The following is a 16,346-nucleotide window of genomic DNA, read 5'->3' as shown; positions in this document are numbered from 1 at the left end:
AACCACATTGTTGGCATGTGACCACTTGTGACCTGCTTAAGGTCGTTTACCTGGAGATAGTAACCTTGACAAGATAAATCTGCTTCTGTGTCTAGGCCCTCCCCTAACCATCTGTTCTCTTTAAGAAATATGGGCCTGTGGACGTGCCTATGGACAGCAGTGAATTTAGCTCCAGGGAACACTGTGGGGGTGGGGGGGTGCTGCCCTTCACAGTTATAGCCACCCAAAGTCAACAGTTATTAGAAAATAACACCAGCCCTTAGGCATCCCTGTTTGGGTTGTTAACCCACAAAGGCTTTATGCCTTTTAATCATTTATTATAATTTTACTACCTGTTAAAACTCTATCTCCATTTCCAGTTGGCATAGAATCACAGCACTGTCTCTGCCCCCGGTCTAATACAGGGTGTGTGGGATTCGAGAAGATACCCCACGGATGGTCTTTTTGCAATTCATCTCCAAGGAAATTTTATCCGTCATGTACTATAGAGGAGCTGTAGGTATTTTTGTGACAATACAATTCTTTCGTTACCAGTGAAAGCTGGGTAAAATGGCAGGGCTGGGAGGCATTGGGGTACTAACTATTTCCTGATTAAGTTTTGAGTCTCAGAGAGGGCCAAAGACAGGTGCTATGCCTCCATCTTTTTTCTACTTGGTTATCTATCTAACAAAGCACGGGGCTTTGATGGAAATCCAGGGCCTAGAGTTTGATGAGGGGCACAATAATAATTAGGTGCAGGAATATAGCCCACCTCTCTTTGAAAATCGCTCTTGTGGAGGGTAGAATTTGACCCAAGGGTTTTGAAAGAGAAGTGAGAACACAAGGGATGGGCTAATAACCCATTTTGTTCTCTGTACCTCTGATTATTCATGCCAAATTCACCTGACTCTTTAAAGTATACAATTTTCATACATGTTTTTTCATGCTTTTAATTAGGTGAAGCTAGAGGGTGGAATATTACTTCATTCATTAATTTAACAAATATTTATTGAATGCCTCATGGGCCAGACACTGGGATATAGGAGGGAACACAACACATTCTCTGCCTTCAAACTGATGATTGAATTATAATTATGTGACTTTTAACCTTACAGTTGTCTTTGAAAAGCCACAAAAAATTATTATCTGGTATCCTCGGAACTGCACCTTTTTAATTCCTATGAATACTAGTGAATTAACGTGAAATCACTCAAAATCAATTCCAGGCAAATGCTTGGCAAACTTAAACTCTTCAAAACATCTTTATATACTCAAGTAGTATGGTAGGATTTTAAAGAAAGAACAATTGGTATGTCATACACATGAAATGGTTCATAACATCTAGAATCCTGTGTGTACAATGCAGTAGTTCTTAACACTTTATTATTAGCATTATGCATATGCATGCATTATGTGCATAAGTAGCGTATGCCTGAGAGGAATGAGTGCACATTGTGAGTATATACATTGTGCACATTATTTATAGTAAAGACAACTTATTTAGTCATATTGGCTCAGATCCTACCATGGAGTGAAAAACTAAAGAAATCAGTTCAGGCAACAAAGTAGGGGTCTGATAAGCAAGTGAGAGTCTTTAAAAGAAAATATGTAGTAAGAACACTCCCTTTTTTAAATTTACTAATGTCTACTGACATTTCTTCTGCTATCGCTATGGCAGATGATAGGAAAGAAAAACTAGGAAAAAAAAAAAAGCCTAGATGCTTTTAAACATGTCATTATGGCCGCTTGTCTGTAACTTGTCACACTGTGGCCAAATTTTATATAAAGATCTACGTAGGTTTGTAGAGAGTACTCACTGACATAGAAACACAAACTCTGAATATATTAAATGTTAAAACTGTGTGATGACATTGGCAGGAGCTATTCCTTCATCAATGCAATGTATATCCCTTCTGTGTATGTTCTACGCATGGGATGATGGAGAAACGGGGTGCTGGAGTCATGTTGCTTAATTTCTGGTTCTGACACCAGCACTTCTGTGTGATCTTGAACAAGTCACTTAAGCCTTCCGGTCCTTTGTTCCTCTGTCAAAAGGGGTTAAGAAAAATTACTTCTAACCCTTAAAGTGTTATGTGGATTTCCCCGCTATTATTGTCTATCATGGATTTCCTTTAATTGCAGAACCTATTTAAAAAAAAAAAAAAAAAAAGTCCAGACAAACGTGTGACGGACTGAAAGGTAGCAGAACATCTTAAGATACAGAAATAATGCCAAATAAAATGCAATTAAGTTATGCTGATAATTGATATTTGTGGAGTATCCCAGATTGTCCTCTTTAACAGACATTTGGGCAGACCAGCCTATGTTGGGGCCAAAGAAGGCACTGGTCAGGTATTCTCTCCTGTACATTATACCCACCCAAAACTTCTACCAGTAATTTTTTTTTCCTAAAGCAACTTTTCATGACTCTGACACCATTCCCATGAAATGTGACATTTTAACAAATAGGATTGCCATGTCTATGAGATTTATCTTCACTCTTCTCAGTACCATCATTCCCTGAACTGTGTACCACCTTACATGAGAAACACAACCTCTTTTGTGCTATGTGGCAGCTGGAAAGTTCACATGGTAAAAAGCTCTTCCTAGGGTATACAAACTGTGAAATGTATTTTAAAATAAAGTTTTAATTACCCTTCGCAATTCAAAGCCAGCTTCTGCTTTTAGTCTAATTTAAACAGGGTTTTTCTCTCTGGCAGCCATCTGTTCCTTTTGCGTAAGCCTACGCTTAAGTCATAATATTGAAACTGTGACATCATTCCTTCTATGATGTCATTAAATATCTCTGTAAGGTGGGGACCCGTGTAGTCAAGGAAGTGAATAATGTAGGAGAAAGATGCTTGTTCAACTGTAGATAATGGGAAATACAATGAATACAGAACAACCTGAATTATTTTTCTATTGCTTTTCATTCCCAATTATTTTCTCATGTTGAAAAGACTGTTCCATAAAAGTAATGCCTTAATACATAAAGATAAATGAAGCTTTAAAATGCTTACATATATGGAATAAACGAGCATGGTCATGTGAATGCACCATTCTAACTGCAGGTCTGACTTTGTGTGAAACCAAAGTTTCTGGGCAGTATTTAATCGAAATAACAAGTTATGCTTTCTAACCATAGGTAATGTTTAGACCACACTTTAAGAACTAGGTTTATTCAGGGGGAGGCTGGGAAGATGACAGAGTAAGAGGACCCTAAGCTCGCCTTGTCCCACAAATACAACACAATAATGCATCGGTGTGAATGACCTGAAGACTACCAGAACAAACTCGACCACTGAAAGCAGAGAAGAGGCCACATCAAAGAGGGCACAAAGGGCAGAGACACAGTGTGGACAGTGTGGAGAGAAATGGGCTGGCCGTCCTTGGGGGATGGGGCAGCCTTGGGTGAGGAAAGGAGAGAGAAATAGACTAATACCTGGGGGAGCCTGCACAGGGAAGATGACTCTCCAGAACATTTGGCTTTGAAAGCATGAGAGGCCAAATTTTGTGAGTTCTTATCAGAACTTAACCAGAGGGACTTGAAGCCTGGAATTTTAAAAACTGGAGGGCTCAGTTCTGGTAAAGCCCAGAGTGGAATAAGAAGCTGAATTCCTGCCCTTAAAGAGACAGCACAACAAACAGCCCACAGAGATACAGTCCAGAAGCAGCAGTTTGAAAAACGTCTGGGGGATGTGGGAGAGAAAGCTATTTACTCATCTCAGAGCATGTCTGGAGGGGACGGATCATTGGAAGACCTCTTCAGGAACAAATGAGCGTCAGATGTCATCTTCCTCCCTTGCTTCTCAGCATAAACACACAGCCACCTGTGGGAACCAGCAGGGCACCGCCATCCACTATTTAACTTGTTTACACCAAGCCTCACTCACCTAGGCTTCAGTGGATCTGTTCAGAGGTCCATGCCAAGACACATAGTAAAAATGATAAAAAGTACTGATTTAAAAAAATCTTAAAAGCCCCAAACAGGGGCACTGGGTGGCTCAGTTGGTTGAGCTTCCAACTCTTGATTTCAGCTCAGGTCATGAACTCAGGGTCCTGGGATCAAGGCCCGTGTCAGGCTCTGTGCTCAGCAGGGAGGAGTCTGCTTGAGATTGTCTCTCTTCCTCTCCCTCTGCCCCTCCCCCCCCTGAAATAAATAAGTTAGTTTTTTTAAAAAGCAGCAAAAGAAGACAGTTACATACAAGGGTAAACCCATAAGGCTACCAGCAGATTTTTCAACAGAAACTTTGTAAGTCAGAAAAGAGTGGCATGATCTATTCAAAGTGCTGACAGAAAAAAATCTGCAGCCAAAAATACTCTATCCAGCAAGGCTATCATTCAGAATAGAAGGAGAAACAGAGTTTCTCAGACAAGCAAAAGGTAAGGAGTTCATGACCACTAAACCAGCCCTACAAGAAACATAAAGGAGACTTTTTGAGTAGAAAAGAAACACCATAAGAGTAAGAAAAGTAGGAAACATAAAAGCAGTAACAGTAAGTATATCTGTAACCATCAGTCAAGGGATTCACAGAATAAAAGGATGTAAAATATGACACCATATAACTAAAACATGGGGTAGGAGGGAGAGGAGCAAAAAATGGGTTCAAACCATCAACTTAATATAGACTGCTATATGCAGAAGATGTTATATACAAACCTAATAGTAACCACAAATCAAAAAGCAGTCATAGATATGCAAAGATAAAGAGAAAGGAACCCAAGTATATCACTAAAGGAAGCCAGCCAACCATGAGAGAGCAAGAGAAGAAAGGATCAGAGAAAATCTACAGAAACAGCCACAAAACAAGTAACAAAATGGGAATAAATACACATCTATCAATAATTACTTTGAACATAAATGACCTAAATTCTCCAATCAAAAGACATAGGATGACAGATGGAGAAAAAACCAAGACCCATCTATACGCTGCCTACAAGAGACTTATTTTAGACCTAAATACACCTGCAGATTGAAAGTAAGGGAATGGAGAAACATCATGGAAATGGATGTCAAAAGAAAGCTGGTATAGCATTATTTATATTGGACAAAATGTACTTTAAAACAAAGACTGTAATAAGAGACAAAGAAGAACACTATATAATAATAAAGGGGACAATCCAACAAGAAGATATAACAATTGTAAATACTCATGCACCCAACATGGAAGCACCCAAATGCATAAAGCTATTATTAACAAACATAAAGGAAATAATCAATAGTAATACAGTAATAGTAAGGGACTTTAACATCCCACTTACATCAATGGGCAGATCATCCAAACAGAAAATCAACAAGGAAACAATGGCTTTGAATGACACACTGGACCAGATGCATCTAACAGATATAGTCAGAACATTCCATACTAAAACAGCAGAAGACACATTCTTTTCAAGTGCACATGGAACATTCTCCAGAATAGATCACATATTAGGCCACAAGACAAGTCTCAACAAATTCAAAAAGGTTGAAGTCATATCATGCATCTTTTCTGACCACGACACTATGAAAGTAAATCAACCACAAGAAAATATCTGGAAAGAGCACAAATACATGGAGGTTAAATAACATGCTACTAAGCAATGAACGGGTCAACTAAGAAATCAAAGGAGTCAAAAATTACGTGGAAATGAAAATGAAAACACAACAGTCCAAACTCTTTGGGATGCAGTAAAAGCAGTTCTAAGAGGAGAGTATGTAGCAATACATCTATCTCAAAAAGCAAGAAAAATCTCAATTAGGCAACATAACCTTACACCTAAAGGAGCTAGAAAAAGAAGAACAAACAAAACATGAAACCAGCAGAAGGAAGGAAATAATAAAAATTAGAGCAGAAATAAATGACATCGAAACTAAAAATGTAATGGAACAGATCAATGAAACCAGGGGCTGGTTCTTTGAAAAGATCAACAAAATTGATAAACCTCTAGCCAGACTCATCACAAAAAAAGGGTGGGGGAGAAAGGATTCAAATAAACAAAATCAGTAATGACAGAGGCAAAATCACAACCAACACCACAGAAATAAAATGATTGTAAGAGAACATTATGAAAAACTATATGCCGACAAACTGGAAAACCTAGAAACATATAACCATCCAAAACTCAAACAGGAAAAAATAGAAAACTTTAACAGACCAATTACCATCAATGAAATTGTATCATTAATCAAAAAATTATCAACAAACAAAAGTCCAGGACTGGATGGCCTCACAGGTGAATTCTACCAAACACTTAAAGAACAGCTAGTATCTATTCTTCTCAAACTATTCCAAAAAAAAATAGAAGAGGAAGAAAAACTTCCAAATTCATTCTATGAGGCCAGCATTACCCATAAACCAGATAAAGATACCACAAAAAAGGAGAACCACAGGACAATATCTCTGATGAACCCAGATGCAAAAATCCTCCCCCCAAAATATTAGGAAACCAAATCCAACAATACATTGAAAAAATCATTCACAACAATCACATGGAATTTATTCCTGGGATGCAAACATGGTTCAATATTCCCAAATCAATCAATTTGATATATCACATCAATAAGAAAAAGGACAAAAACTATATGATCAGTTCAATAGATGCAGAAAAAGCATTTAACAAAGTACAACATCCATTCATGATAAAAACACTCAACAATAAGGGTTAGAGAGAACATACCTCAACATAATAAAGGCCTTATATGAAAACCCCACAGCTAGCATCATACTCACTGGGGAAAAACTGAATGCTTTTCCCTTAAGGTCAGGAATAAGACAAGGATGTCCACTCTCACCACTTTTATTCAACATAGTACTGGAAGTCCTAGCCACGGCAATCAGACAAAAAAAAAGAAATAAAAGTCATCCAAATTGGTAAGGAAGAAGCAAAACTGTCACTATTTGCAAATGATATGATACTGTATCTAGAAAACCCTAAAGACTTCACCAAAAAACTATTAGAACTGATAAATGAATTCAGTAAGGTTACAGGATACAAAATCAATATACAGAAATCCATAGCATTTCTATACACTAATAATGAAGCAGCAGGAAGAGATATTAAGAAAACAATCCCATTTACAATTGCACCAAAAATAATAAAATAAAATAAAATAGGAATAAACTTAGCCAAAGAGGTAAAAGACCTGTACTCTAAAAACTATAAAACACTGATGAAAGAAATTGAAGACAACACAAATGGAAAGATATTCCATGATCATGGATTGGAAGAGCAAATCTTGTTAAAATGTTCATACTATCCAAAGCAATCTACAAATTTAATGCAATCCCTATCATAATACCAACAGCATTTTTCACAGAACCAGAATAAGCAATTCTAAAGTTTGTATGGAACCAAAAAAAAAAAAAACAAAAACCCTAAATAGCCAAAGCTGTCGACCTCTGAGAGTCGTGGACCTGGGGCGGCGAAGGAACTGAGAAAAAGAGACGACAGTAAAGCGAGGCACAGGGGACCCGGAGCAGGGGACCTTGAGCAAACAGCTTGAGGTCCCGAGGTTTATTTTCCATAATCTAATATATCTTCTACAGTGATATAGATCTATAATGATTTACAGCAAGGGCTTAATAAGGCACATTCTTCCACGTACACAGGGTTAGTCAAGTGAAGCAATGCGAGTGGAGAAGGAATAAAGAAATCTGTAACTGGCTGTGATCAATTAATTATAAACACCATTGTACTCGGACCTTAACACAGGATAAGAGAACAAAGAAGGGAACGCACAGTGTGCTTTTTACAGCTGGCTTCCTATCTGCAAAACATCTTCTGCTGCGTACTTTAGAACACACCACACACATCCCAGGGGCCTTTCACTCTGATCCTTTCGGGTTATTTTTAACCCTGCAATCTCGAACTGAAGGTATTACAATTCCAGATTTCATGTTATATTACAAAGTTGTAGTATTCAAAACAGTATGGTACTGGCACAAAAACAGACACATAGATCAGTGGAACAGAATAGAAAGCCCAGAAATAAGCCCACAATTATCTGGTCAATTCATCTTTGACAAAGGATAAAAGAATATGCCGTGGGAAAAAAACAGTCTCTTTAACAAAGGATGTTGGGAAAACTGGACAGCTACATGCAAAAGAATGAAACTGGGCCACTTTCTTACACCATACATAAAAATAAACTGAAAATGGGTCAAGGACCTAAATGTGAGACCTGAAACCATAAAAATCTTAGAGAAGAGCACAAGCAGTGATTTCTCTGACATTGGTCATAGCAACATCATTCTAGATATGTCTCCTGAGACAAGGGAAATAAAAACAAAAATAAAACACTGGGACTACATCAAAATAAAAAGCTTCTGCACAGCAAAGGAAACAACCAGCAAAACTAAAAGACAACCTACTGAATGGGAAAAGATATTTGCAAATGAGTTATCTGATAAAGTTATTATCCAAAATATATAGAGCTTACACAACTTAACACACACACACACACACACACACACACACATCCAATTACAAAATAGGCAGAAGAAATGAACAGACCTTTCTCCAAAGAAGACATCCAGTGGCCAACAGACACATGAAAAGATGCTCAACATCACTCAATCATTAGGGAAATGCAAATCAAAACCACAGTGAGATATCACCTCGCAACTGTCAGAATGGCTAAAATCCAAAAAGTCAAGAAACAACAAGTGTTGGTGAAGATGTGGAGGAAAAGGAACTCTCGTGCACTGTTGGTGGGAATGCAAACTGGTGCAGTCACTGTGGAAGATTATGGAGTTTCCTCAAAAAATTAAAAATAGAACTGCCCTACATTCCAAGAATCACACTAGTGGGTATTTACCCAAAGAATATAAAAACACTAATTCGAAGGGATATATGCATCCCTATGTTTATTGCAGCATTATTTATAATAGCCAAACTACGGAAGCCACCCCAGTGCCCATCAATAGATAAACTGGTAACGAAGTGGTATATATATATATATATATATATATATATATATATATATATATATATAAAATTATAATATTATTCAGACATAAAAAAGACGCTACAAAATCTTGCCATCTGTAACAACATGGGTGGATTTAGAGAGTATAACGCTAAGTGAAATAAGCCAGTCAGAGAAAGACAAATACCATATGACTTCACTCATATGTGGAATTTAAGAAACAAAACAAACAAACAATGGAAAAAAACAAGGGAGACACAAACCAAAAAAAGAGACTCTTAATTAGAGAACAAACAGATGGTCACCAGAGGGGAGGTACATGGCGGGGGATGAGCGAAATAGGTTAAGGGGATTAAGGGCATACTTATCTTGTGAGCACTGAGTAATATATAGAACTGTTGAATCACTACATTGTACATCAGAAACTAATATTACACTGTATGTTAACCACACTGGAATTAAAATGAAAAAAAAAAAGAAACAACTTGCCTCATTCTATTTAGTTTCTATTTTGGCATTAAAAATAAATTAATTGAAATTTGTCAATTAAGAATTTTTCAGATTTATAAGGTGCAACTGCTATTAGCAATATAGTAATATATGTGAATAGTGTTTTAGAGAGAATTATATTAGTATTGAATTTATTAGATTATAGTAATTTACATCTTAATTTCTTTGAAACATTCCATGATAAATATTTAAACATTCATAGGTTATTACATGGATAGTTAGTTCTAGGTGAGCTTAGTAATTCTCTTAATTCTCTTAAGTAATTCTCTCTTGTGATTGTTGAAAAACTCCCATAAAATAATAAAGAATCTCACATAACACTATCTGTACAAATATCCATTGGTTTTAAACTGAAGAATTCAGTGAGGAGAGAGACAAAGAGGTTTTTTTTTTTTTTTTTTAAAGATTTTATTTATTTATTTGAGACAGAGAGAATGAGAGACAGAGAGCATGAGAGGGAGGAGGGTCAGAGGGAGAAGCAGACTCCCTGCCGAGCAGGGAGCCCGATGCGGGACTCGATCCAGGGACTCCAGGATCATGACCTGAGCCGAAGGCAGTCGCTTAACCAACTGAGCCACCCAGGCGCCCCAAAGAGGTTTTTTTTTAAATTACTTTGTGATAAATAATTTTAAAAAGAATCAGTCTTTGAAATTCAACATTGTTTTTAATAAATCAGTCTTTGACACATCCATTTATTATTGTATTTGTATGCCAACGCTAAAAAAACCACTTGGTCAAGTTCATTAGTTTTAGTATTGAATATATCCTGTGCTTCTCTCTGTGTCAGGCCCCGAGCTAGTCTGATCTCAAATTAGTGCTGCTAAGTCATGGTGCTAAGTCTCTAGGCCCAGGAATTTACAGATTGTAATGGCTGATGGATTTACTGCACATCCACAGTGTGGTGTAATGGAAAGTGCACTAGGAAAGGAGGAGGAATACCTGGGGTTTTGATCACTTAAAAGATCCAAGCTTTAGTTCCTTCATCTAGGCAATAATGATAATATGTGGCATAATTATTTCACCAGTGGTCTGTGAGTTTCAGAACTGGCTCCTCCCATGCTCTTGGTATCATTTAATGACACCAACATCTAATCAACTGCCCAAGACAGGCCTTTGATTCTCCTTCTCCATCGCTGTCTCTATGGGGATAATGACTCATCACTTACGCTTCCTGCTGTTTGCCCTGTTCTTGTCAAGGACAGCATTATTCACCCAGATGTTAAATTCCACCCTTCCCTGCACCCTCACATGATGAAACCTGTCTACCTCACTAAGATCTCTAAATACGACCCCTCCTATCCAGTCCTCTGTTGTTAACTTAAGTCAGGCCCTCATCTGCCATCTGAACTACTGTAATAGTCTCCAAACAGGAATTGCTCCCTTAGCTTTACCCATGTGGCCACCATTTTGATCTTTCCAAGGGAAAATTGTATTATATTCCTCGACCGTAACTTACGGCTCTTTAAGGACCCCTTCACCTTCAGCACAAAATCCAACATCTTGGTCATCTGGGCGGCTCCCATCCCTCCACCTCATCTCCCATTATCTCTAGCACAGGCACCAAATTTGGGCTAACGCCACATGGACTGTGATGCTGAGTGCCCCATGCTCATTGTGCTTACATGCTTTTTACAGAAGGTAGTCCCTCTGCTGTGAAGACTCCATTCTCCCTTATCTACTTGGCAGAGTCTTTCTTCAATCTGCAGCTCATGAGAGGTTTTCTTCTTTACAAAGCTTTTCCTGAACAAGCCAAGCAGGATCTGTTATCTCTTTCTCTGAGCCAGCCCAGTTCCTAGCAGTACTTTTATTATTACACTCAGTGGGTCTGTAAAACAATTATTTGTTTCCATGTCTCTTTTTTCTAATAGACACTGAACTTCTTGAAGGATGGAACAGTATGTTATTTGTCTTTGTTTATCCAGCTAATATCTCATACTATAAGTTGATGATCAATAATTTCTTATAGGTGGATGGATAGGTGGGTGGATGGATAGATGGATGGTTGCTTCTACCCTCATGCCCTTTAGTTCTGATAATCACAGCTTTATCTTCAGTAACAAGATTCTTTTTCTTTCTTTTCCCCCCTCAACAGGTGTTCTTCTTTATCATCCATCCCTCAACACCTGAACCCCACCAACCTTTCTCTGAATAGTCTTCTATTCAATAGACTCCACTCAAATGAGTTACTCCTTTCATTGTTCTTCATAACACTTCGTATTTAGTTGTACTAAAAAAAAAAGCTTTCAACACTTTTTTTTAAAGATTTTATTTATTTATTTGAGAGAAAAAGCTTTCAACACTTTTAATTGTAATTATTAGTTTAAATACCTATATCCTTCCCTTAGACTTTACATTCCTTAAGACAGCATCTCAAATTTCTTCCTCATATCTTTATTCCCAGCAGAGGCTAGCACAAGGTAGGTGATAGTACAAGATAGTAGGTGCTTGCTGAATTAATTCGTAAAGGTGTGCCTGAATGTATGAAATGAAATAATGTATTTGAGAGTTCTTTGAAACTGGAAAGCCCAAGACAAATGTTAGATACTGTTATCATCTTGATCACGCCCACGAATCATATCCTTTCCTCTGCTCCTTACTTCTTCCTACCTAGACAGCCCACAGACCCTCATCTAAATTATCACTTCACACAGATTTCCTTGCTCCCACTCAGAATGCATTTTGACATTAAACCAAACCCCTCAGCACTTGGATAAGATCTAGAATATAAAGAGGCTTGAAAAACAGAATCAACTCTCTTGTGATTTAGTACCAGCCTTAAAACGCTAGTAAATGATAACCATATTCTGAAAATTAAGATTGCCAGATCATTTTAGGTACCATTTTTTTTGGCTGATGGCAGTATGTTTGTCCTAAATTTGTGCCTATTTCTTATACAGAGAGAATTAGTTTATTAGTTAGGGAACAAAAGTATAAAACATGCAACAGAAGAAATTATATATATATATATAAATGATAAGAACAAATACTTGATACAAAAATTTCAACTTCTTCCCAGGAAATTCCAGGATATTTTATGAATGACCTTGCAATCACTTCATCCACCTTGAAGAAGGGACCTTCTCCAGTGTGAAAGGCAGTAGCCTCTTTGTATTTCAAAATCACCCCACTGCCTATTAGGGCAAGAGGTGAAAAATACCTTAAAGTCTGGGGAAGATTGGAATAAGAAAGAAGGTAATTTTCATGGATATAGAATATGGAATGAGCAGAGTTGACATCTCCACTTATATAAGAAGTGCTATGAGATCACTGATGACTGGGAGGGGCAGGACCTCTGCTAATCCTCATCTGAAAGACGTCAAGCAGAGTACATTTTCCCATGATACCATTCTGACATTTGGGGTCAATCCTTTCTCCAAGTGAAAAAAAGTCACTTGCATAAATGCGACTTCAGTAGCACCTTGACAGTCCCTGGAAATCATCCAAATGAGTGCCAATTAAATGTGGTGAAGTCACCTTGTTAGACATTTATGGTGCAGGGCTGCTCCAAGATGTCTTTGTGGTGGGGTGCACTACTCATAGTTGAGTGCTGGTGAGAAGTATGTGAGTGATGCTCCCATCACAGAACAAGCAGCATGGTCTAAGAACATGGCTTCTGAGACAAACACAGTCTGCCTTTATTCTCAACCTGTCATTTTGGAAGTTGAGTTACTTAGCTTTTTTGAGTCTTGGTTTCCTCATCTATGAAATGGGGATGATCATACCTTCCTCATACAGTTTTTGCAAGGATTAAATGAGATAGGGCTGTTTTAAATACCTGATGATTATTATGTGGGTTTTTTTTTTTTTTTTTTTTGCTTCCTCTATCTCTCCCATCCTATCCCCCATTAACATCTCATACCAAACTCTGGGGGTTTTTTTTAGGACTTGCCTTTGAAAATTGTGCATGATCACTGACGCTATTTTTTCCCCATGGATTTTGCACATCAATAAGGAAAATGAAAGTGAAATCATTTCTCAGTTTCCTTCACACTAATGTTCAGTTATCCAGAGGGTGTCATATCACCAAATGTCAGTAAAAATAATAATATATAATGCATAATATATAGTATGTAATATATAATATATGATTTCATCTATCTATCTCCTGGCTTTTTAATGATAGCAAATTTGTCAGCTTCATTTTTTAACTGCATTTTCCAAATGTCCAAAATATCATCTTTTGCTCCTCTTCTGAAGAAATCATCTCCTCTCCATGTGACTATGAAATTTTTTTTTTAAAGATTTTATTTATTTATTTATTTGAGAGAGCGAGAATGAGAGAGAGAGAGAGAGCACATGAGAGGGGGAAGGTCAGAGGGAGAAGCAGACTCCCCGCCAAGCAGGGAGCCTGACGTGGGACTCGATCCCAGGACTCCAGGATCATGACCTGAGCTGAAGGCAGTCGCTTAACCAACTGAGCCACCCAGGCACCCGTGACTATGAAATTTTTAAAAGGACCATACCTCCCCCCAGCCCGCCCAAATCATACTCCTTTCTATGTGCTATTCTACAGAATAAGAATTCCCAGGGGTTACTTTCAAAACTTACACGTGCTGATGAATCTCATTAAACATGTTCTCCTTCCTCTAGAAAGATATCTACATCTATGGTGATAATCTTCAGATAACATTTATAAGATAGGAAGCATTTAGATAAAATTTACCTCTGGAGAATTGGGTCCCTACATTCCCCATTCCTCTCTTAGATGAGGCTGTTATAAGACCACATCAGAGGTATCACACATGGCCTCATGGGTCACTGCAAGGCCTTGGCTTTTTCTCTGAGGGAAATGGGAAGTGAGTGGTGAGTTTTGAGCACATGAGAGACCTAATCTGACTTAGTTATGCTGATTGCGCTTTCATCACTATATCTGAATAGATTGTAGTAGAGCAAAGGCAGAAAAGAGAGGAGAGCAGTTAGTTGAGAAGGAGATGGTGGTGATTTGGACCAGGAGGGTAGCAGGAGAGATGGTGATATGTCCAGATTCTGGTCACATTTTGAAAGTTGAACCAAAACGCTGTCCCAGTAGGCTGGAAGTGTAGTGTGAGATGAAGAAAGCAGTCAAGGATGATTATAAGGTTCTTAGCCTGAGCAAATGTTTAGATGGAGTTGCCATCAGCTGAGAGAGGGAAGGGTGTCAGAACAGCTGGTTCAGGGTGGTAGATGAGGGCTCTAGTTTGAGACATGTTAAGCTTGAGCTGTCTATTAGACATCCAAGTGGAGAAGGCAAACAGGCAATTAGATTTGCAATTCTGGACTACAGGAGAGAGGTCTGGTCTGGTGATAGAAGACCCTTAATATGTGCCCCTTAATATTTGTAAGAGGCTTAGAGCAATATCAGATTCCTAGTAAGAAAGTAAGCAACGGTCATCATTAATATAATTCCTTTAACCATGTCATTCAAATTGTCCAATATAACTACTGCCTACTATATGTATTTATACTCTGAACTAACAAAGAAATTTACACAGTAATCCTTTCTTACTTTTCAGGTTTATCACTGCCTTGTCCCCATGCTACCCTTTGATGGGAAATTCCCCATTTTTCAAGTGCATTTTGTGGGGAGGGCATTAAAGTTCAAAATAAAGATTAAAACAACACTATGTGTGCTATAGTCAGTATAATTCTGGACAATGTCCTCTGAGCACAAAATGTTTGGCAGTAGGAGAAGTCATATAGAATGATGGTTAAGATAGCTGATTCTAGCATTGAAATTAACTCATATTCTAACACATCACTTTGAATAAGTTTCTAATGTCCCACTTCTCCAATTCTCCATCTGTAAAATTGAGATCAGTGGAATTATGGAGAATATTAAATGGGGTAATAGATATAAAGTGCTTAGCACAATACCAGATACAAGTAAGTTCTTATAATTTTCAGCTATTATGATGATAAGCAACTTTACTTTGTGTTTTCAGTTGTAACTAAGACTAAAATCTCTCCTATGGCTTTTCACTTACCATAGACTTTTCATTGAATACCTATTTCAATATATCACTTAAAACTTACAAGACTTAGTCTCAAGGCATTAGGCCAAAGGAAAGAAAAAGACATTAAGAGCAGAAATAGGAGTCTGATCCAACATGTTATTGGCACCTTCATCCCCTGCTTGTCTCCCCACCCACCCCCAGCACCTTGCCCATATTGGTAATTAAACTGAAGGAACTGACTCAAAAGAAACACACTAAACTTCCCTCTTCCCTCTTTCCTCTTATGTTATTTTAATTGTGTATATTTTGTTTTTAAGCATGGTTCCTTGGGGGAAAACACAATGTGTCTACTATAGAAAAACACATATTCTTTTAGGCAAGTAATTTTAGAAGCAAAAGACAGTCTCCAGGGTAAGAAGATGGAAAAGGAGTGGTATTAGCAGAAGATGGCACAGAATGAATGCACATTTTATAGTGTAAAAGAAAGATATTTTAGCCTCCCTGCCTAAAACAACACTGTGCACTATCAGTTATGCTGAATTGTTGAATAGAATAAAACAGAACCAGCTACAATATGACTGCTTAGAGTGAAAGTCAATAGTCAACTCCTAGGGAGCATCTCACACTCATGACACACAGAGGCTTAATTGGTCCTCCTATGGTTTGGAAGAAAGGCCTTGAAAATACTTCTGACTTCTTTGAAGCAAATTTATAGACATATAACAGTGCTTTAATCCTTGCATCCTGGAATTGCCAAGGTAATAGAATATCAGTGGATAAAAGCCTAGTAAGACAATGATCATCTGATATTCCAACTCTGTGCCAGGCCAATTTGGGATTTCAATCATTTCCATTCTCTGCACCCTGAACTCCCTTCACACAATGTCTAAAGGGTGTATTTTTCCTTCACATTTTTTTCCATATTGTCTCCTGATTTCTTTCTTTCTCTTCCTTCCTTCCTTCCTTTTTCTTTCTTTCTTTCTTTCTTTCTTTCTTTCTTTCTTTCTTTCTTT

The 16,346-nt window shown here is 37.7% G+C and overlaps 1 protein-coding gene across 2 annotated transcripts in view; it reads left to right on the top strand.

Moving 5' to 3' along the window:
* Nucleotides 1-16,346, top strand: part of PTER (phosphotriesterase related) — a 66,851-nt gene that overhangs the window by 43,034 nt on the left and 7,471 nt on the right. The gene's annotated exons all lie outside the window — the stretch shown is intronic.

This window comes from Neomonachus schauinslandi, chromosome 5 (genome assembly GCF_002201575.2).
Source record: "Neomonachus schauinslandi chromosome 5, ASM220157v2, whole genome shotgun sequence".
NCBI lineage: Eukaryota > Metazoa > Chordata > Mammalia > Carnivora > Phocidae > Neomonachus > Neomonachus schauinslandi.
This window is presented reverse-complemented; position numbering and strand designations above follow the sequence as displayed.